The sequence below is a fragment of the Sander lucioperca genome, chromosome 20 (assembly GCF_008315115.2).
Source record: "Sander lucioperca isolate FBNREF2018 chromosome 20, SLUC_FBN_1.2, whole genome shotgun sequence".
NCBI lineage: Eukaryota > Metazoa > Chordata > Actinopteri > Perciformes > Percidae > Sander > Sander lucioperca.
Window position 1 is genome coordinate 16579588 of NC_050192.1, and position 24139 is coordinate 16603726.

The 24139-nt window shown below is 41.9% G+C and overlaps 1 protein-coding gene across 4 annotated transcripts in view; it reads right to left on the minus strand.

The window, feature by feature from the left end:
* Positions 1–3437: 3437 nt before the first annotated feature.
* si:cabz01090165.1 (uncharacterized protein LOC100333421 homolog) overlaps positions 3438–24139 on the minus strand; it is a 471441-nt gene continuing 450739 nt past the window's right edge. For all 4 annotated transcript variants that reach the window (XM_035995843.1, XM_031304122.2, XM_031304121.2 and 1 more), the window contains one exon: positions 3438–3561. The gene's annotated coding sequence lies outside the window, so the exon portion shown is untranslated. The remainder of the gene's footprint in view (positions 3562–24139) is intronic.

Below are 24139 nucleotides of genomic sequence, written 5' to 3' on the forward strand. Positions count from 1 at the left end.
AAATGCCCTTCACAAGTAAAATAACTGATCAGTTCACTAGTTTCATTGAATTTGGGTGTTTTATTTAATTTTATAGCATTTGAAGAAAAATAACTGATTAAAGATCACTGAAAAAAAGTGACCGAAATGTAGGGAAAAAAACGTCAAAAAGTGACAAAAAAATTCGGAGAAAGCTTCAAAAACTTGGTCAAAACAACAACAAAAATGTCCAAAAAAAAATCGACAAAGAACTTCAGGAAAAATGACAAAAGTGTTCAATTTTGAGCCAGAAAAACTAAAAGTTGCATGGTCTACGGCACACATGTCAAACTCAAGGTCCGCGGCCCAAATCCGGCTCCTTGCAAATTTTTATCCGGCCCCTATATCAATTTAGATTCACAATACATTTCGGCCCGTCTAGTTTTTGTCACTTTTTACAAAGTTTCTGGGCCTTTTTTCAGCATTTTTGCCGTTTTTGGCATTTTCTTCAACATTTTTGTCTACCATATGAGACCTGCAATTAATACAGTCAAAGATATTTGACTTTTTTCGATGACATAAAAGCATTTAACTCGACATGTCTGGCCCTGGATGTGATCCTGATTTTCCACGGTGGCCCTTAGGGAAGCCGAGTTTGACACCCCTGGTCTACGGGAAGACAACACGAGGGTTAAAAGAATCAACAGAATTTGAACAACATATAGAGATGTTGTTACTTGTTTGCTAAATTAAGATCCTAATGAAGGTGTCATCCGGGTTCTGCAGCAACCTCGTTACGCAACAGTTGATGGCAAGTAAAAGTGCCGATCATCCTATAATTAAATCAAACCAAAATAAATTAAAAGCCTCATTAAAATGGCCAGTATTCAGTAGTTTCCAAGGCACAATACAAATCCAATATTTTCCCAGGGACCCATCCAATCATCAAAAGTTCTTTGAAAAACTGCGACAACAAAAAAAAAATGCACATCTCAAAGGGGAAGATGAGCTTTTCTTATTCTTGACAGGCCGACATTATGGTGATTTTTCCTGAAGGCTGATGATGATATGCAGCGCTGCCTGTCATTAAAACTTCCCTGTCGGGAAATGGAAGCAGCAATTCAGGCAATCTGAAAACATTTATCACCGTCTAACCACGACGAGGCAATTTCAGCTTCTGCATTTAAAACTGACAATCACAATCAGTTGACACAGAAACCGCTGTCAGTGCAGTGAAACATGGCAGCACAAATGAGCCGACAACAAGACGTCACAATTCAAATTTAGGATTGGAACATAAAAGATCTTTGTATGCAGACGTAATCATGTCTATCAAGAAGTCCCATGAATACTGATATTAAACCCTTTGTGGTGCATGTCTGACTTTCACAAGGTCATATGAACACAATGTTGCTTTATAAGAATATAAAGCTTCTTTGGTTTCTATCCAAGACTGAAATGAGAAGAATTCAGTTTTCGACTGTGCTTGTTCCACTCTATGCCACGCCCCTTTATGCCCAGTTTTATTCTTCGTACTGTATGTGTAAAACTCTGGTTTGACCCGTCTTATGTGTAAAGGAAATTTGCTTAAATGGCAACAGGTGACTTTTCTCGATATCGGTCTGCAAACTGAGCATTTCACACACACACACACACACGCACCTACACACACACCCACCCACACACATGAACACCCCCCATCACACACACGTAAACACATACAACCACACACACCCCCACCCACCCACACAGACACCGCCACACGCACGCGCACACACACACACACACACACACACACACACAAATGTACACACACAAGTACACACAAACACCCACACGCACCCACATGTACACCCACACACCTGTACACACACGTACACACACACACACACACACAGCAGTCTGTGCTAAATTTGACAGAGTAACTGTCCCTCAGTGTGTTTTGCAGCCAAACATTTCATTGTTTTAAAAGAAATCATTAGATGTTTTATTCATTTGTTCATCAAACATTTCATTTGTGTAAAAAAAAATCCACTTTCCTTCAGAAAATGTGGCCTATTCCACTACTAGATGTTATTGCTACCAGTCAAGTAGACAGGACCAGCAACATGTTTGGTTTAAATCCCCCTAATCACATAAAGTCATTCTGTCAAAAGAAAAACACAGAGTTCTGCTAAAAAATTACACCTAACACATACACCTTTTCCAAGAAAAATACCTTTTTATTTCATTATAAATCCACATAATTGTATCTATGAAAGCATAAAATCCCCATTTCGCATGTTGTTGTGTTTTTTTCTCCTTATTGTGGTCATTTGTTTCGTTATATTCAAAGTAAATCATGGGTATCAAACCATCGAAGACTGTAAGGTGTATGTCACATACAAACACAGACACTGTCAAACGGCAAAGAGGGGAAGGGAGGGGACAGGACAGCGCAAGTTCTGCTGGCCATCTTTTAAAACCGCTTAATACATTTAACTATCTCGAGTGCCAGCTTTTTAGTAACAGGAACACTTATGGTCAAGCTCACCAATGTTTCGTACGGGTACAGTTGCTTTCGAGTGCCAAACAAAGCATCAGAATTCGCCATCAAACGTAGAGCCGGACGTCTGGCTTTGAATAATTCCTTGCCGGAGTTCCTCAAGGCTCTGTTCTCGGGACACCAAGGTTGTTTTTTTTTTTGTTTTGTTTTTTCCAATACTCCAACATAGAGAGAACCAATCCACCATGGACGCATAACACACTGATTATTTCAACATTACCTATGTCATTCGGAGCCAAAAGAGTTAGATTGGTAATACTGGAGAGTATACTATTCATTTGTTCATGAAAATGAGAGATAAAGAGAGAGTGAGTGAGAGAGAGAGAGAGAGAGAGAGAGAGAGAGAGAGAAAGAGAAAGATAGAGGGGAAAGTGAAGACATAGGATTAAAGTGCCAGAGAAGTTCACCGTTTAGTTTGACAGTTTGTTATTATCGATGCTTTGAGACAAGACGTTGACAATGTGCTTGTATTTCAATCCAAGGCCCAACATGAATTTTCTCTTTGACTGTTGAGAGAGATAATAGAGATGTGTGCTTTTCAAAGTCTGCATATTCTCCCGATATTGTAATAATGCTGTCATAGTACTGTAGTAATCCTTTGGCATATGACTGTATGCTGAGGAAAAGAGAGGAGCGGTGACGCCGAACCAATGACAAAAAAAAAAAAAAAATCATAAAATGGGTTTTCCATAATCCACAGTAATCCGTTCAGCGTATTCCCATAGCATTCAGTGTCCGCATGGATTTTCAACTGTCAAATTCAGAGGCTAAATCCATGCAACACCCTTTAGAGCCAGCCGTCAGATCATTGGATACTTCCTTCAGAAAAGAAGAAGAGATTCCACACTGTGTTCTCACTGATTCCTCTGATCCAAGGTGTCAACCCTCCAGTTAAGCACCGAACCATGAGCAGGGTTCAAAGCCCAGAGCCTGACCTGTATCCAACATGTGGACTGGTTCTGGTATGAGGTGGCGTCAGAGGGTAGGGTGTCTCTGGGTCGAACACCTGATCATTGGGGCTCAACATAAGGATGTGACCATGCAACCCACTGGAGTACCTGAAGGAGACAGGAGAGAGAGAGACAGGGTACATGTTGATTGATTACTGTAACTAAAGGAGCATTAAAGATGCAGTAGGTAAGACTTATAAAACTAACTTTCTGTCATATTTGCTGAAACTGACCCTATGTTCCAGTAGAACGACATAAAGCAGGTAATAAAAAAAAAAATCCAGCTCCTCTGGCACCACCTACAGCCTGTAGTGAGATTTGTAAAAATCTACCGCTCCCTGTTCAGATGCACCAATCAGGGCCAGGGGGGGTGTCTAACTGCATGTCAGTCACTGCTCAGTCACACACATTCATTCTCCCTTGTGGGGGGAGGGGCTTAGGAGACTGTTTGGGCTTTAGCAGAACAGGGGGGAGGGACTGAGAAGTTGTTGATGTTCAAATTCTTTGGCTAAATCCTGGATCTTTACAATCCTACCTACAGCACATTTAAGTCTGATTTTAGTTGTGGACTGTGTTTGTGGTGTGGTTTTTAAAAACTTTTCCCCGGTAGTTGTGGAGGTAGTATTCCAATACGTTGCGTAAAATTAACCCATTTAAAAATATATATTCTCATAAACGGGTTTGTATGATATTGTACGAAAACTTATGCACAACAATTTGTAAAATATCCTACGAAATTAAATTACGAAACGCCAGCCGGTCACATGACGACTGTCACATGGCAGTCAATTTTCTATGCATTTGATTGTGTAGTGGACGAAAGCCACACTTCCAGGTACTGTCTTTCAGCATTTTCTTGCAAGGTGCGGGCAACAGCTTCAATTCCAATCTGCAAACGTAGGGAAACAAAACACTCACACGGTCTCTCCTGTATAACATTCTCTGAATCAACCCGTTCTCACTCCCAACACGTCAAAATACTGACCCTTGGTCAGTGTCTCTCAGCGTCAGATACCACCGCAAAAAATCACCCTTCAGCATCTGTATGGAACCCACCAGGCAGAGCAGCAGCTCGACCGTGGCACTGTATAAGAGAGATAACGGTAGAGAGCAGTATGAAAGACTGAAAATCTGTGTAAGGAGGCAGGTTGGGGTGGTGGATGGGTCAAACAACACAGGATTTTCCCCAAGGAGACAGGAGTTTGTGTCCCGTTCTTGTCCCGCATGCCACAGAAGCGTACATTTTGTAACCCCACCCACCATCTTTTCCTAAACCTAACTGTCCCATTCTTGTACCGCGTGTCAGTTAAACGTAGGTCCCGACCAAGAGCGTCAAAAAGTGACGCCAAAGGGCTAGACGCTAAAGGAGACTTTTTGCGTCAGTATCAAACGCCAAAGACACCTGACCGAGTGTCACTTTTTGATGTAATGGGAGTGTTGTCCAATGTGTTGGACAGCTGTTACAGTCCAGTTGAGTTTAGCAGACAAAAGTTGAGCGTCATGTGGCGACGAAAGTTAAGTTAAAACACCAAAACAACTAGTTAAGTTTAGAAAAAACATTGTGGTTTGGGTTAAAACACCAGCCCCCTTAAGTAGTACTTAAGTAGGAAATGAACACCCATTTCCTGGGTGAAAGTCCTGTGTTTTCCCCTTAACTTCTTCCGGGACACGAACTCTGCTCCCCGGCTTGAAAGCCCCTTTGTTTTAGGAGCCAAACATCCCACCCCCCACCTCCTCCCTACGCTGTTCTCCACGCTCTATAGCAGCAGACACTAGCTAAGTTTCCATCCACTTGTCAATCAAATTATCTGAAGTTCGGTAAAAAAACTCATGCGAATAAAGCTGGTGAAAGTGTGTTTCCATCCAACGGTTTTAAAGCGAATAAAAACCTGTGCGTAATGACGTCACATGCTGTTTTGCAATCAAATTGGTATATCGAATTGATTTGAGACATTTTAAGGTGTTTCCATTCATTTTCGCACTGAATCGCACAACATTCAAGCTAACATTTGCGAACAAAGTTTTGCTAGACAAAATGAATCATGCCATCTACCAACAAATGATCAATATTGCACAAGTTGTAATAGTGCTTATGTGCCAGCTGATAGCAACATATCAAGCTATAATAAGAAAACAACGACGCTATCAACACATTGCTGTGATGATGCAGATGCAGATGCACGTAAATGCCCGACGACAACGGAGGCGGCCTGTGGTGTGGGAACGACAACGCTCCAAACAGTTCTGGGAGATCGTGGTTCAGAGACACTTCACGGAAACCCTTTGGTTGAAGCATTTTCCCAAATTTCCCGATTTCTTTCCCAAATATTGCGATTGCGATTCGATATTCGATTATTTTTTTAAACTCTTTGTCTTCTGTATTATTCAACAAAGAATAATATAATAATTTATAGTATGAACACACAATTACACACTAGACAGTTAAATAAGTAAAAATATAGTATATAGTATATATCTATACACACACACACACACACACACACACACACACACACACACACACACACACACACACCAGTGTATTTTTTTACAGTGCACAGAGAGAAGCTGCCTCCAGCCCCTCCCCCTCGTGAAGTTGCGTGCTGCAGTGTGCACTTGTTCAGAGAGGCTATCGTTACGTTAGCTAGTTGCTGGTGTTCTTGCCGTGGGATTAACTGTACTAATAAAACTGTTGAAACACCGCAGCCCCGCTGCTGTGAAAGCTCCCCGAACGTCATTTATCAGTCTGATTGTTACCCCTCTCAATGGCAGCTCCTCCACTCCATATCTTTATAATGGAGCTAACCGCTAACCGGAGCTAACCGCTAATCAGAGCTAATAGTTGCCAACTGAGCCTTCAGTTCTGCGTGCCTGTATCCATTAACTGCATGTATAGACTCAAGCCCGAATAAAACCCTTCATTTTATTAAAATGGTTGTAAAAGTTTTAAACTACAACTCAGAGTTGTTTGAATGACAGAAATCAGCTCAAGGTACGGCGTAGCGTTAGCATGCTAGTTGATGCTTTCTCTGCGGAGTGCAGACTGATTTGCTCTCGCGAGTCATGTGACCAAATCGCAGCCTTTGCGATTAGGAAATCGCGTTTTAACATATCGCGATATTATCGCAAATGCAATTAATCGCTCAGCCCTAGTTTATGAGAACAGCCTGAACTCTAATATTATATTATTAACATCTTGAAGCAGTCAGATGCATCACGCCAGATACATGTCTATCTGTCCAATCTGAGTTTTCACTCGCACCACTATTTTACAGCAGCTCAGTGCGGTGCTTAGCGCCGCCCATGACGATTGTGATTGATTTGAAGAAATGCCAATAAACCAGAGCACATTTTTCTCCCATCCCAGAATACTGTGTGGACTCGCCAGACCCTCCTCCACAGCGCTGTGGAGGAAGGTCTGGCAAAGCGAGACTATACTTCAAGCAATAAGTAGCAGCTGCTTCAGCAGGATGTAACTTGAACTATTTTACATACCGTTGGGCTGTACTAGTGCATCATATTTTATGAACTGTAGGTTTGTGAATTAAAACTTAAAGCTGCTGTCAAATAAATGACAAATGGAGTGAAGTACAAGTGTACAATATTCACCCCCTGAAATGTAGTAGAAGTATGAAGTAAATGTACTTGATTAGTGCCGTTTCTTTTTGCATTAACAGAACAAATAATGTTCTGTTTCTCTTTTCTCACTCACAAGTGAAGTTGTTTTTTTATCGGCTGGCCTTCTGTGGAGTTATTCCCCCTTACATATAGTGTGCAGGTTCCCTGATTATTTGTTTGTTCTATGTTTTAAACCTACGTACTTGACACATCTCGTTTTTGGACAACAGAAAAACGAGTGCACGCAACCTCTCCCACCTTGTCCAGAATCACAAAAAACACCCCAACAGTATCCACAGGGGTCTGTAAAGTTGTTCTTTTCAGTACCGATGACTCAGCGACTGCTCATCCAACTGCTGAGATTTCAGGCTTTAAAAAACATTCCCTGCCTGTGCTTTACTTTGGAAACTATCCCCGTCACACCCACAAACTCTTTTGTAGGTGTACTTGAAATCACAACACATTTCTTTGTCTGGTAAATAAAGCCGATGGTGGATCTGTGCTCTGGTGCACGGTGAGATACTAATACAAATACTAATAAAAAGGTGCAGGAAAGTAAAGTACTTCAACTTGTAAAATTGCCAGCAGGGGGGCCCTCGAAGTGCAGTCAATGCAAATGACAGTCAACTATGGTCAGGAGGAGACTGAGGGCCCTGTCTAGCACCCGGCGCAGCGCAGCTCAAAGCCCGACGCAAATGTCTTTGCTAGTTTAAGACCGATGCAGTTGTCAATTTCCCGTCCAGTGCCCGCGTTGTTTGAATAGCAAATGCACCTGCACCCATGGGCGTGCTGGTCTTACAGGGAGGTGTGTTCATGTGCATTCTGGGTGTATTGTTATCTTGAGGCAGCGGGAAGTGATCGTGCCATTGACAAAGAAAAACCTGGTCTAAAGTCAATAGCGCAGCATTTCATTGTTATTTTAACAGCAAAATAGTAAAATGTGCCTAGACTCGTGCACAGCGCGCGCACACTATGCTTGTTACACACACAGGGACGCACAGCAGCACACACACATGCAAAAGATTACATATAAAAATATTATGGTGCAAATCAGCCATCATAATAGCAATGCTCCAAGGTCCAAACGCACCTGGCTTTTAAAGGGAATGGGAGATGATCTCTGATTGGTTTATTGCATGTTATGCCCAAAACACATCTATGAATTAATGAAGACACTAAGTACAACCCGTTTGAACCATGCGCCCGGCACACAGACCCTTTTTTTCAAGGAGAAGAGGGACAAGAAAGGAGAGAAGAGAGCAGAGAAAAGATAAAGAAAAAGTGAGTCAAGGACAAGTGGAAGAATGGTGGAAAAAAAGACTTGAGAAGACAGAAAAATGAAAGAGGAGAAGAGGGAGATGATGCAGTCAGAGGGAAGAAGTAAAAAGTAGGTTAAGTTCAGGATACGTAAAGAAGAGAGGGGGAGTAGGAAGAAAGAAAAGGAGAGAATAGGAAGACAGGAGAAGAGAGAGAAGTTGCAACAGAAAAGAAAAAAAGAGGGAGGAAGAGGGAGGAAAAAGCAAAACAAAGGAGAAGAAGAAAAGAGGACAGGACAAGTAAGTAGGATAAACAAGAAATGATGAAAGATGAATTAAAGGAGAAGAGGGACAAAATGAGGAGAGATTAAAAAAGAGAGAAAGTGAGTCAATGATAAGTGGAAGAAGGGAGAAAAAAGGAGAGGAAAAGAAGACTTGAGAAGACAGAGGAAAAAAAGAGGAGAAAAAGTAGCATGAGGAAAGGATATAAGATAAAAGGAGAGGAGAGAGGGAGGTGATGCAGTCAGAGGGACAGAAAGAGGAAAAAAGAGAAGAGAGAGAAGTTGCAGAACAAAAGGGAGAGAAACGCAGAGAGAGAGCAAAAGCAAAATAAAAAGAGCAACGGCTGAAAAGAGGGCAGTCAAAAAGTGTTCAAAAGATGAGGAGAGAGTGCCGAGGATGTGATGGAGAAGCAAAGCGAGGGAGAAGAGGAAAGGAGGAGTGGAGGAGAATGCTGCTTACATAAGCGAAGAGACAGCTTACATAATGGAGCGACACCAATCTGCATACAGTTGAGGATCAGGCCATTATATAATGGCCCAATAAAGAGGAATAATGTTGTTTACTAAAGCAAGGCGATATTTACAGGGCACTTAAAGGCAGACAGACTCCAGGACTGCTAATGGCTACTGCTGCTCTCTCTCTCCATCTCCTCCTCATTGGCTCTCGCATCCGCCTTTTCTTTCTCTCTGATAAAGTATGCCTGGCATGTTTCCACCCCTCTCTCTCCCTCCAGATAAGATGTTCTGTTGGAGCTTCTCTGGAGGAACAATGAGTGTTTACCCTCTCACCTGTGTGTGTGTGTGTGTGTGTGTGTGTGTGTGTGTGTGCACATTTTCATGAACGGTCTGTATGAACTTATGTACAACAATTCACATGACATCCTACTAAATCACGGCGATCGCCGGCCAGTCACGTGACAGTTAAAGGTGCAGTAGGTAAGCCTTAGAAAACTAACTTTCTGTTATATTTGCTGAAACTGACCGACAGCAAAGAGGCAATGTGCAGCGCAGGAACGTTCTGGAATTGATTGCGCCTTGAAAGGTCAGCAGGGATCCTTTCCATAATGTTGTCAGACACTTAGAATATTAATCTGAGCCTGTCAGTGGCATAAACAGCACTTTTAGTGGACCAATCTGACGCTGAACATTTACCCCATAGAGTTACATTGCAGCACGGTCTGTGGCTGCCGGTTACAGTGTTCACGCTTAATACTGGACCAATGTCAAAGACTGTTGTTTCCATCAGTCACTTAGACACAAAAACATAGGAAAATAGGGTCCAGGTTGAAAAAAAACAAACATTAGTTACCCTTTAAGCAAGGACTTGAAAGTTTCAGCGTTTCAGTTTCTGACCAGTTCTTTGATGGAAAGGTAAACTCTTCCAGAGGTTTGGAGCAGTCACGGAAAAGGCTCGATCACCTTTCATTTTTAAACCTGGATCTGGGAAGCCAGTGGAGCGAGGCTAAAACTGGGGTTATGTACTCACGCTTTTTTTAGTCCCGGTTAAAAGCCGAGCTGCTGCGTTCTGGACTAACTGTAACCAATGAAGAGATGACTGATCCAACCCAACATACAAAGAGTTACAGTAGTCTAATCGAGATGTAATAAATGCATGTATGACGCGTAACAGGTAGAGCTTCACTTTAGCCAAAAGTCTCAGATGGAAGAAACTAGGTTTAACAACAGAACTAATCGGTCTTTCCAATTTTAAAGCACAGTCAAAAAATCACACCCAGATTCTTGGTAAATGGACAAATGTAGGAACCTAAGGTACCAAGAGCATCTACACAGGTAGGGTTGCCTATCGTTTGGGTTTTTACGATTCCAATGACGAACTGGTTCTTTTAAAATGATTCCGATTCCTAAACCGATTCTTGAAAAACTGAAAAATGACATCAAAGAAAGGCTCTTTTATAGAGGTTTTTTTTATTGAAAATTATTTAAATTTAACAATATATTAACATTTTAAAGTACTTAAATATATAATAAGTAAACCTAAGTCACCTCCTTGGCTGTGAAATACAGCCACACTTTCAACCGCTTCGCTTTAGGCATTTTAAATGCACTAAAAGCTAACTAGCTAACGACAGACTAGCAGAGCAAGTGTAATATGTTTACTAGCGATCACGTGCAGTGAATGGTTAATATGCTTTTACGACCGTTTTGGTGAGCCCAGAGGGAAAATATGGCATTTTAAAAGTAGCCTACACTTATGGTAGCTAGCTAACGGTAGACTACAGAGAAAGTGTGATAATTTTACGTCCGTTTCGGAGCGACAGAGGGAAAATATTTTTAATAACACATTAAGTGGAACCAAAATGAGAAACCAAAATTTGCGTTGTAATCCGGTCCGATTCCTATCGGTTGCGTAGGAACCGGTTCCATAGTGGAACCGGGTTTCGGTACCCAACCCTATACACAGACACAAAAATTTACAGCACGACCAAACACAACTGCAGTCTCATTTTCGACGAGACAGAGAAAATTCTGATCCTGGTTCATGAGAACAGCCTGGTGTGTGTGTGTGTTTGATCTCTCACCTCCTCACCCTCCAGCACCATGAAGCTGAATGTTAAGTAAATCTGGAAAACACACATTACCGAGAGAGAAAAATAACAAGAACAAGATGGGATTGGAGACGCAGCTCGTCTGGCTCTGTGCAAAGACAACAAACACCTTCCAGCACCTCAACTGAACTCAATGATCAAGGGGAAACGCTGCAGCTGAATGGGGGGAAAAAATGTTAACTCTAAATTATTATGCAAATGATTTTTGACACTGATTTTCCTAAATAGTCAATGCAAATGACAGTCAGTATAATTTTCAAGTCACCAACCGTTAGGGTATAAGTCAAATTTCATTGAACAAACCACCCAATGAAAACAGTATTTTCTCCAAATTATTATGCACAACATTTTATAGGTTATAAAGAACTGAAAATGGTCATTTGCTGAATTTGCAGCATTAGGAGGTCATATTTACTGAATCAAAAGCTATTTCAATCAAACTCATCTGAACAGGGCAAGTTACATGTTAACATAGGACCCCATCTTTGATATCACCTTCACAATTCTTGCATCCATTGAACTTGTGAGTTTATGGAGAGTTTCTGCTTGAATTTCTTTGCAGGATGTCAGAATAGCCTCCCAGAGCTGCTGTTTTGATGCAAACTGCCTCCCACCCTCATAGATCTTTTGCTTGAGGATGCTCCAAGGGTTCTCCTTAGGGTTGAGGTCAGGGGAGGATGGGGGCCACACCATGAGTTTCTCTCCTTTGATGCCCATAGCAGCCAATGACACAGAGGTATTCTTTGCAGCATGAAATGGTGCATTGTCATGCATGAAGATGATTTTGCTACGGAAGGCACGGTTCTTCTTTTTGTACCATGGAAGAAAGTGGTCAGTCAGAAATTCTACATACTTTGCCGAGGTCATTTTCACACCTTCAGGGACCCTAAAGGGGCCTACCAGCTCTCTCCCCATGATTCCGGCCCAAAACATAACTCTGCCACCTCCTTGCTTGCTTGACGTCGCAGCCTTATTGGGACATGGTGGCCATCCACCAACTATCCACTACTCCATCCATCTGGACCATCCAGGGTTGCACGGCACTCATCAGTAAACAAGACTGTTTGAAAATTAGTCTTCATGTATTTCTGGGCCCACTGCAACCATCCTCCTTTGGTGACTTGGAAATTATACTGACTGTCATTTGCATCGACTATTTAGGAAAATCAGTGAAAAATATAATTTGCATAATAATTTGGAACACTGGTTAAGATTGCATTCACACCTGAGCAGTTTGGTCTGCTTTAGCCGAACCCTGGAGCGTTTCGTGGGATAGTCCCATTGGTTTGGTGGCGGTGTGAAAGTTCATCCGAACTCTGGTGCGGATCAAACAAACAAACTCTGGTTCTGCTTGAAAACGGGGTCTCGGTTCGCTTCCAGGTGAACTAGAGTTGGGTTCACTTCAGGTGAGAACGCGATCCGACCCAAATACAGGAAGTGAATAACCTGACAAGCCAGACTCACATCAAGATGTTGGGTCTGGGAACTCACCATTGGCAGGGCTCAATCCAAGGGGCGGGATAAACGGTTGTCTTTCAAATTCCCTCTGCACGCAATAGGATAGCGCTACAACCAACCAGAGCAACGCTAGTTGATAGATTCAACTTTTGCCGTATCCGGTTGGCAAAACTCCGAACACATCTTCTTTTTTTAAGAATTACTTCAGTGCCGTTCTTTGTTCTTTTCTCAAAGAAAAGCTGAACTCCAAGTCTTCCAGAGTTGCGGCCAAAGCCGATTCCAAAGACCGCTGTTCGCCAGCAGCAGCAGCCATCTTCTTTGCTTTCAAGTAGCAGGGAATTCACGCGGAACCGTCGCAACTCTGCCGTCATTATGTTAAGCCCGCCCACCGACTCTATACACGATGTGATTGGCCTGACTAGAGTTTGGTTTTTCCAGCTCGCAAGCCAACGAAGAGTTGCTAGACTGATAGGGTGCATCTAGATTTCTAGGCTAGGAAGTGAACCAAAAAGAAAGCATTTACTAGCCTGCAGTTTCAACCTTGTCGTCGTTGTGACAACACGTCTTCATCTCTCTCTCTCTCTCTCTCCGTATGTCAGCTGCTCACATTGTTCACCTTCTTCGAAAATATTAGATAAACAAAACCAAATAAAAAATGGAACAATGTTGACACTTCACCCCTAGCCTGGCTCCGCCCTCCTACGTACTTTCCTCAATTTTCATTTTCCTTCAGTACTACTCTGGGTTTGCGGTATATTCGCGGTTTTTTCTGGCCAAATCTTTACCTGTCCAATCAGCGAACAGAGGGAGTGGCTGAGAACGATGACGTTGAGGTTGTGCGCTGAGCAAGAACACTATTTGCTGAGTTCTGTTGGTGGCCATGATGTCGTGGCCCTCCTCCCCACTGGGGTTCGGGAAAAGTTTGATTTTCCAGCTCGCTCCGTTGGTGGTTAAGGAGTTGGCTAAGGCGAACGCTAACGATGCTAAGCCGACGTCACGACCAAACGTTAGTGATTGGTTATGGCAGGTCCAGAGTGGCTCTGGGCAGATCCAATAGTTAATAGTTAAACTTCAACAGAGTACCCGCCTTCAAGGAAGTTAACACTTGTCAATGGAGAGTGGCCAGAGTCTGGTAGGACCAGGCTAATGTACCAGAGTCTGGTAGGACCAGGCTACCATCAGCCCCTGCAACGCACACCAAAATATAGCTATGAAAGTGCCCTGATCAATATCACAATGAAAGTTGAATTCAAATCAGTGAACTATCATTACCAATGACTTTCATTACTGATGACATTAAATTCACGGTGATATGAAACAGAGGAAAAGCAGCAAATCCTTGACAAAATAATTGACAAATAAACAAGAAAGACATGATGGATAAAGGATAAATAATCATTTTTAGATGGCTTCTCAGTGAGCTGTAAATCTGGGCTTCAGCTTTCTATTTGCAGACTTCTCCTCTTCCAATCTCCTCCCAATCCTCCTCTCCTCCACCTCTTCCTTGAGTTTTCATTTTCTCTCCGTCTCTCTTTATCCCTCCATCTCTTTTCGTCAATAACTGTGTCTCGGGGCTCAGTGACTCATCCGTACTTCTCTCTCCATTTCCTCGGCTGTTTCTCTACTTTTCACTGTCTCACTGACTAAATATAAGTCCATAATCCTCCCTTCTGTCTCTCCCTCTCTGTTTGTCTTTCCTTTGGACGTGTCCGTCTCTTTCACCAACTACAAACCCACAATCCGCCCGTCTGCACTTCTCTATCTTTGTCTTTCTGTTTCCCTTCAAACACTCAGGTCTTTTTTTCAGACGGAGATTAAAAACGACTTTGACTTTGTTTTATTTTTTGTCAAAGGGTTTATGGGAAGCCACCGGCAATGTTACGCTGCAAATTGTATTCAAAAGCCTCCCCGTTTAAATAGATATCGGGAAAACAGCAGAGCTGGGATTTCTCTTTCTGTGCTTTTATGTGCAGATTAATTTAGAGTAAGCAGCTGTGTAGACAAGAGTCAAACTGGACTACTTTAAGCCTTAAAGAGACGCTATTCTGTTATCTTTTTACAATTGTGCAAAGAAACAAAAACAAAAAACACCTTTGAAAGCCAAAAGGTTTTACCTCCAAATGAATTTGTTACGCTTCTTTTACACGTCTTCATTTCCTGACTTCTACATTTACATGTATCAGTGGTGGAAGAAGTATTCAGATCCTTTACTTACTTTACTTATGTAAAAGTACTAATACCATACTTTAAAAAACACTCTGTTACAAATAAAAAGCCTGCATTGAAAATGTTACTTAAGTAAAAGTATTTAAGTATCATCAGGAAAATTACTTAAAGTATTACAGCGAAAACACAGCGGGCGCGTAAGCGTCACGTATAGCAGCGTAGCGCAGCTATTTTTTATTTCGGCGCCCATGTTATCCAATCCGTCCGTTCATACCAGGCGCGTAAGCGTCACGTATAGCAACGTAGCGCAGCTATTTTTTATTTCGGTGCCCATGTTATCCAATCTGTCCGTTCATACCAGGCGCGTAGCCTCCACGTCGGGCTGTGCGATAGTTTTCGGCATCTCCTCTATTTCTTGTGCTAGACGCGAGCGTATGTGTCAAGCCAGGCAGGTATTCACATACAGGAAGACCACAGTGCAGCCGGATGCTTTACAAAAATAAAACGCATTTCAAAATAAAACACCCAGGTGATTTGGGCGGTCTTGACCTCTCACAGCGAGACATGCGATCAGGCACACGGATCACCCGATATGAATGACCAGGCGCGGGATCAGGCACGTATCTAAACTACGCAGGCTATACACGAAGCTTACGCGCCCGGTGTGTTTTCACTGTTAGAAGTATAAGTACTCGATGCAGAAAAATCCTCACGTTTTAGAAAGTGTCAAGGATCCAAACAGTTGTGTGTTTAATGGTCTAATCATTTCAGCTGGACTTGTAGGCCGTTAGATTGTTGGCTAGTTTCATTTATTATAAAACATCAGATTTTATAAACTACATGCGTTTTGGGTGCACAGATCCTAATTTGTAAAGTAACTAGTAAGTAAAGCTGTCAGATGAATGTAGTGGAGTTATAAAGTACAATATCTCTCTCTGAAATGTAGGGGAGTAGAAGTAGAAAGTGGCATGAAAAGAAAAGACTCAAGTAAAGTACAAGTAGATAAACATTTGGACTTAAGTACAGTGCTGGAGTAAATGTACTTAGTTACATTCCACCACTGGGTGTGATGTTGTTTTATCACGCTCTGATGAACACAGTGTTGAAATATTGAATAAAATGACTTTTTGTTGGGACGAGGGAGAGCGAAAATAAAAGATATTTTTCCTTTTCTATTGTTTGGTGACTAAAAAGTCTTCTTTTTCTCTCCTTTCTTCTCCACTCCCTAAAGCCGTTAGACATCCTCAGGAATGCAAGGTGTGTGAACATGCTGCTTTCACTCCAAAATGTTTCCCAGCAGCAGACTGTGGTGGGAACGTGTGAACGCATGAATGTGAACGACGTAACTAAGTACATTTACTGAAGTACTTTACTAAAGTACAAATGTTGAGGTACTTGTACTTTACTCAAGTCTTTTCTTTTCATGCCACTTTCTACTTCTACTCCGCTACATCTCAGAGAGACATATTGTACTTTGTGCTCCACTACATTCATCTAACAGCTTACTTTACTGTGCAATAACCCACACTGCATAACACACTGTATATAAAACCATACTTATTTTTTCATATGTATATAGTGTCTCAACTGTGCACCTTACCCCCCCTTTTTTAGCACTACTAATTTTATTCCATGTTGTTATATCTTTTTACATATATGTTGGCACTGGAAAAGGAGTTGCTTTCAATCTCATTGTACATGTGTAGAGTGACGATAAAAGGCATTCTATTCTTTCCTAAGATACTCGCACACAAAACACATGTAGTTTATAAAATCTGATGTTTTATTATAAAGTAAACTAGCCAACAATATAACGGCCTACAAGTCCAGCTGAAATGATTAGACCATTAAACACACAACTGTTTGGATCCTTTACACCAGCCAATGTCAACTGGCGGCCCGCGGGCCACATCCGGCCGCCAAAGCGTTTACTCTGGCCCGCAGAATAGTCATGAATTCAGAAAATGTGAAGAGGAAAAAATGCGTTCTGTTATTTAGCATTTCAAGCATTTACAGCAGGTAACATTACACAGGTAGAGCACAAACCCAGCCCCTGTATTTGTATCTCTATTCACATGCCGGGATTCTGCACAGCGGTGCCCGCGCTCCACACACACACACAGCTGAGCCGAGATGTGTGTGCGTTAAAACACGCAGTACCTGACTGGGAACGATGCAAAGAGGATTACCAACGGCCGCTGGGGCAGATCAACTCACGCTAGTCTCGTTACTGTAAGTAGGCTACAATAAAACCTTTGTGAGTAAAAAGTCAATACTTATCAATGCACTTGATCAATGCTAGACAGGCATAAAAATGAATTGAAATTTGGACAAATTCTTATAAATTTAACTGCTGGCTGAACGAGCCATCCTCTCCGCTGGAGCGGTAAACCTACGGATGTATTATAAGACCACAACAGACACATGTGGCTACTTAATATGCACGTGAATGACGCGATCGTTATTTTCGCGTTCTTCATTGTTGATGATGCTGGTTGTATTATTTTGCAACAGCATCGTTTCATTGCAAATGGGGCATACATGACAAATGCATAGCCTGCTTATCAGTCCATTCATCATTCACCATTACCTGACAACAGCCATTTCTTTCTGCAAGCATTTTCCACCAATCAGGACGCTGCATACTACAACCATGTTTCCTAATCACAGACTTTAACCATCACTCCTCAGTGAATTGCCTCCTAGTCTGAGATCATTTTCTAGTTAAAGAGCTAGTTATCATTATGGAGTTTCCATGTTTTTTAGGAGCTTGCTCACACTAATACATGTAAAAAAAAATTAAATATAGCATTAATTCAGTAAGAAAGTGAAAATTTCAAACAAGAATAGGCGTATTTGGTATAAATAAATTTTATTTTCTTTATTTGGAAGTCCGGCCCCCGGAGTGTCTGCTTAGAAACATTCTGGCCCTTGGAAAAATGTAGTTGATGACCCCTGCTTTACACTTTCTACAACGGGAGGATGTTTCTGCATCGAGTACTTTTACTTTTAATACTTTAAGTACATTTTCCTGATGATACTTACATACACATTTCCAATGCAGGACTTTTACTTGTACACTTGTTGTATTTTGACGTAGTTTAGTTTAGTACTTTTACTTAAGTTGAGGATCTGAATACTTCTTCCACCATTGATGACACTGTCCTACTTTCCCCGGATACACGAGGATAAAAATAAGAAGCCAGAGCACGCTGTGACCACCAGGTGTCACTGTGACTCTGTGTGCCGGCCAGTCGGCCTCAGTGGAAGCTCTGAGGAGTCGCTAACAGTTTAGTCACCATGGCGTCCTGCTGCTCGGTGCCAGGCCCAGAGAATAGAAGCCCACTGAATGAAGCCCTGATGCCCCATGGTTTACAGAGTGCCTATCTCTCTCTCTCTCTCTCTCTCTCTCTCTCTCTCTCTCTCTCTCATCCTCCTTCCCTCTCTTTCTCTCCATCTCTCATCCTCCCTCCCTCTCTCTCTCTCCCTCTCTCCCCCTCTCTCCATCTTTCCCTCCCTCTCTCTCCCTCTCTCTCTCTCTCTCTCTCTCTCTCTCTCTCTCTCTCCCTCTCCATCTCTCTCATCCTCCCTCCCTCTCTCTCTCTCCCTCTCTCATCCTCCCTCCCTCTCCCCCTCTCTCCATCTTTCTCTCTCTCCCTTCTCTCTCTCTCTCTCTCTCTCTCTCTCTCTCTCTCTCTCTCTCTCGGAGCTGGGATGGTGGGATTGAATTGGAGGGATCCAGCATGTGTTGCATTAACGTGCGTGTTTTGGTCAAGCCAAGAAATCCTAATTGGGGGGGCAACAGAAACGCACTATAGCTTTAAACAGCAGGGAAAAGATGGATGGAGGACAGACTGTGTGTCCTATATCTTTACATTGTGTATAAATTCACAATGTAAAGATGCATGATGTGGACGCCTTTGAGAATGTGTGGGACTGTGAAGGCATTCTCTCCTCTTTAAAAGACTCAAATCATCTTTAAAGATTGGTTGCTTTACCTTAATTTAATGTAGGTATATTTTGTTTTCATGGCATTGTTGTGAAGTTGTCTGTGTTTGTCGAATGTGTAAATAAATAGGTGTTGTAAAACTCTCTCTCTCTCTCTCTCTCTGCAGACGATCGGATGGTGGGTATCAGAGGAGAGCCAGCATGTGTTGCATTCATGTGTGTGTTTCTGTGTTGTGTGAAGCTTGTGTTCATGATTCTGTTTCTGTGTTGGAGAATGTCATGTATCTCCAAAATGTCAACTTTTTTGTTGGAAAATCAGGTTTGTTTCACATTGTGGATTATATTTCACACATTATATACATATACATATAAACATGCCTCGTCTCAAAAGCTACATATTCTGAACTCGATTTAACACAGTGCTCTAGTTCAGTGACCCCCGGCAGAAAGCTGGGGTTTTTATGTTTGCATTTCTTCAAACCAATCCCAATCGTCTTGGGCGGCGCTAAGCTCTGGACGCAGCGACGGTGGCTCTGCTAAATAGTCTCAGGAAGGAACTTGTTCTGGTGGAACATTTGCACCCCGCAAAAGAAAACGCCACATACAATATTCAATGAAGTTTACTGTTGACACAATACAGTAATGTCAGCTATTTAAATTAGCTGGATACATTACCAGGATACATTACCAGTGTATCTCTGTGTGTACTTCGCCCACAGCAATCCCACCAATCGGTCCCAAAACGTCCCAGTTAGAGAGGAAACGCCATGAACATATTCTTTGTAAATCTTTACAATCATTCCCTGAAAGATCCAAGCAGGCCTGCCTTGTTGCACCATCCAAATTTTCTTCAAAACTTGCCATTTTTCAGCGTGTATCTTGCTAGCTCAAAGTTTTTTTTCTTTCTCTCAAAACGAACGACTTTTGGCAAGGAACATCCGGCAGCGATTACATCCGGTAAATGATTGATGCAGACTACAAAAATCCAAACAACAATTTCCGCTAAACTACTGGTAAACAAAGCATTCCCCAATTACTCTCCCGTGAAGGAATTTGTTGTGTGCGTGCGTGTTTACTGGTACGCACATGCATACGACACTTCCTTCGTTTGGCCACGGTCAAAGTCTGCGTGAACTGACATGCTTTCATATTTTTCGGGCGCTGTGCTCTCCTTAACGCCATTCGATAGAAAACGTAGGGAGCCAAGGGAGGTGAGAACTATATACAATTGATATTGTCTTCGGGTGAACTGTTCCTCTAAGTGGTGGACTGCCATCCCTTCTGTCTGTGTGTGTGTGTGTGTGTGTGTGTGTGTGTGTGTGTGGGAGAGGGCACTGATGGCATTTTGAGGAGCGGTGAATCAACAAACACCAGCCCAGTTTATATGGATTGGAGAGAAAGCAGGCACATTGAGATTGCCTAGGATTGTGAGTATGTTTATGTGTGTGTGTGTGTGTGTGTGAGTGTGTGTGTGTGCGGTAGATATTAAACCCACAACAAATGGCCTAAGGGCCAGCGGGGGCTGCTGAGATTGCTTCCATCAGAAAAAAAAGAAGGGTGCTTCTGCATGAGTATGTGTATGCATACATGCGTGACAAACTGTGCTTTTATACGGGAGATGTGTTATTACAGGAAGTAAAAAAAAAAGGGGACAATATGATGAGGAGATAAAAAGAGTGCTGTAATACTTTAGAGGAACAGCGTGATAGTGCATGATGGATGAATGACTGACTGGAGAAAGAAATGACCAAAAAAGGGAAGAGAGATGCAAAAAAACAAACGGGGAGATAGAGAAAAAGGACAGTAAGGAAGAGAGAAACGGCAGATAGAGGGGGACCATATTCTACTTTCTTAAGACAATCTTGTTCTAAGGAAACTATTTGATGCATTTTCTGTCTCCCTGGGTCAGAAGGACATTCAGACTTATGCATTTTGTGATGAGGTTTGTCGTTCTCATATTTTTGTACAATAATAGGTAACACTTTACTTGAAGGTATCGACATAATCGTGACATGACACTGTCATGAACGTGTCATAAACGTTATAAACAAGTCATAAACGTTTAGGACTTCTGTCATTAAGTGTCATTTGGTTTTTCTCATGACAAGTTGACATTGTTTGGGTTGTCTTGATTAAGACAACTTGACATTAATCAAAGTGACATTACCAGAGGATGTCTTTGTCATGACAACTTGACATAATGTCATCCTGTTTAATGTCAAGTTGTCTTAATAAGGACAATCCAAAGATGACCAAGACAACTTCTGGTAATGTCATCCTGGTTAATGTCAAGTTGTCGTTACAAAGACATCCCAAACAAATTTAATGTCAACTTGTCATGACCAAGACAACTTCTGGTAATGTCACTTTGATTAATGTCAAGTTGTCATAATCAAGACAACTCAAACAATGTCAACTTGTCATGACAAAAACCGAATGACACTTAATGACGTTTATGACTTGTTTATAACATATTATTATTATGACACGTTCATGACAAATCTGTGTCTTGTGTTTCAAGTTGTTGTGAGTAGTGTAAACAGCCTTCAGTGACAATGGTTGTTTTGAGCTCTTGGATTTTGTTATCCTTCAGCCATTTTGTTTTAGCTGTGAATACATTTTTCTTTGTCTTATATTGCTAGTAGCAGTTTGGTAGGAGTGAGAAGTCCTTTTTGTTTGTTCCCTTATTCTCCTGTTTTGATATCAGAAGCCTAGGTTTGAGCTTTGTCTTCTCTTTACATTGTGTTTTGGTTTAGGAAAGTTTTAGATTGTCTCTAGAGTTGTTTTGTGTGTTGTGTTGGGACCTCATCTCCGAATAAAATAGAAACTGCTACTTTGCAATTCTTTGTCCTGGCCATGTTTGGGAGTGGGAAGAGTGTGTGTGTGTGTGTGGGGGGGGTCGTAACACATGTCATAGTTATGACAATGTCATGTCACGATTATGTCGATACCTTCAAGTAAAGTGTTACCCAATAATAATAACCAGCCAATCAGTGTTGTTGTGCATTATTTTATGCTTATTCAAGTGCTTTCAGTCAACTCTTAAATCTTATATTGGGAGGGATCATGGAGGGCAGATACAAGAGAACAGAGAGAGAGAGAACAACAAGAAGAAGGAGAGAAGAAAAGAAAAATCTGCTGCATCACTTTACAACTTAACGCAGCTTCACCCACCAAAACACATTTAAATTTCCCCATAGTGTGTGGTGAAAGGGTGGACAGGACAGAGGGGCTGACAACAACACTGTCGCCACGTCCACATCAGTCTGATGAGAAGTCTTCATGATCTCGCACCCCCCACACAGTTGCTAGTAGCCAAGGAGGACACGGAGGATAAAACAAACATGATGGACTCTTCAGGAGGTCATTATCTTCATTCGAGTTGTGTGGAGCTGATAGTCTTAGTTAGCTTTGTAATAACTCATTTAGTAAGGGATTGAATGTAACGGACATTCATATAACATAATGTTCAAATAAGATTTCTTGTTAACAGAATTGTAGAGTATTTCGACAATGTCCCACTTCCAGGATTGGTCCGGCCGGATGTCCCTCATTTTTCGGCCGGATGTCCCTTTACCTTCCTCTTTCTTTGTGTTGCCGTTCTAAACTCCGGTGGATTTCTGAGGACTATGGTTAACTGCTCCTCAGATCTCTGCAGGGTAAATCCAGACAGCTAGCTAGACTATCTGTCCAATCTGAGGTTTCTGTTGCACGACTAAAACTACTTTTTAACGTACACACATTCCACCAAAACAAGTTCCTTCCCCAGGCTATTTTGCAGAGGCACAGTGGCTCTATCCGGCGCTTAGCGCCACCCAAGACTTTGATTGCGATTGGTTTAAAGAAATGCCAATAGGTTGTGAGGATGCGTGGGGATTGGGGAGGGTGGGGAGTGGGTAGAAGATATTTGTGTATGTAATGTATGTTGTGCTGTGTATTTGTGTACATGGCAGCACTGTTGCGCTATGTACAATTGTATAGAAAACGTGAAAAAAAGAAGGGGGAAATGGTTGTCCGAATGGTTTAACTCTAATGAATTCTGAACAAATTCTAAAATCACTTTTCCCAATCATGGCTGCTGTGTTGCGGCGATAATACACTAATGGCTTCTCTGTAAAGAACTCATTAAAGTCTGTGAAGATTCAGTTAGATTTAATGCCATTCTTACAACTGCAACTGTTGTTGCCACTACTATAACAACAAGAAGTTGGTTACAAGCATAACTGGTGCTGCTACAACTACTACTACTACTACTACTACTACTACTAGATTGATGCCCTGCTGGTATTACATTACATGTCATTTGCTTTTATCCAAAGTGACTTACAATTAAGTGCTTTCAACTGTGAAGGTTCAAACTCCAGACTACAAGTAGTAAGTGCAAGTACATTAGCTTTAAATAGGCAAAGCTACAAAGAGGCATATGAAAGTGCAGGTTCAAGAATTTCTTTTTTTTTTTTTTTTTTATCCGAGGTGTAGTCGGAAGATGGTATGGTATGATGTTGGATTTGGATTTTTTTGTAACTGTATTCTGACTCTGTACATTATCACATTATTGTTCCCTGCAGCTTTGTCTGCTTTCTTACAGTAAACAAAAAAAATAATGAAAAAAGAAAAGAAAAAAGAATTGCCAATAAATCAGAGCACGTTTTTCTCCCCTCCAGGAATGCTGTGTGGACCAGCCAGACCCTCCTCTGCGTTTATCTGTGTTTTAAGCCCCCAACGTCTCCTTCCAGGCAGCGCTGTCTGGACTAGGATTAAGCAATGGTTAGGGTTAGGTGCCTTGAAGTCAACGGTTGCAGCAGTGCCTGGAAGGAGACGTTGGGGGGCTCAAAACACCATCGAGCCTCCTCCGCAGAGAGAATTGTAACTCGCATTGTGACTGTCAATCCGAAGGAACAACGTGGAATTATTCATTTTAAAAGGAGCAGACCTCTGAATACTGACAGAAACTATGTGAGCCAGGTTTCTGCAGAACCTCGTGATACAGAAAAGATCATGTTCCGTCATGTTTCTGTCATGTTGCCTGTAATATGAATGAGCCCGTATGTGTCTGTTCACACCGCAGGCATAAACGACTTGCTCTGCGGTTTAGTTAAACAGTGAAAGGAGCCGCTAATGTGCCCCGACAGCGTCAGTATCACACTCAATCCATCAAACTGCACAGAATTCACAGAGATAAAAAAGGAAAAGAAGAGGCTCATACATTGTGTGAAGGGGAGAAAATCCTCCTGAGCTTTGATAGATACCCAGCGATAAGGCATACATCGCAATTTGAGAGTGAAATTGGTACCAGAAATATCACAAGATAAAGAGAAAAAGCTATGGCGGAGGATAAGAGACAAACAAAACAACCTTAAAGTCCGATATGAAAGGACGAGGAGAAGAGAAG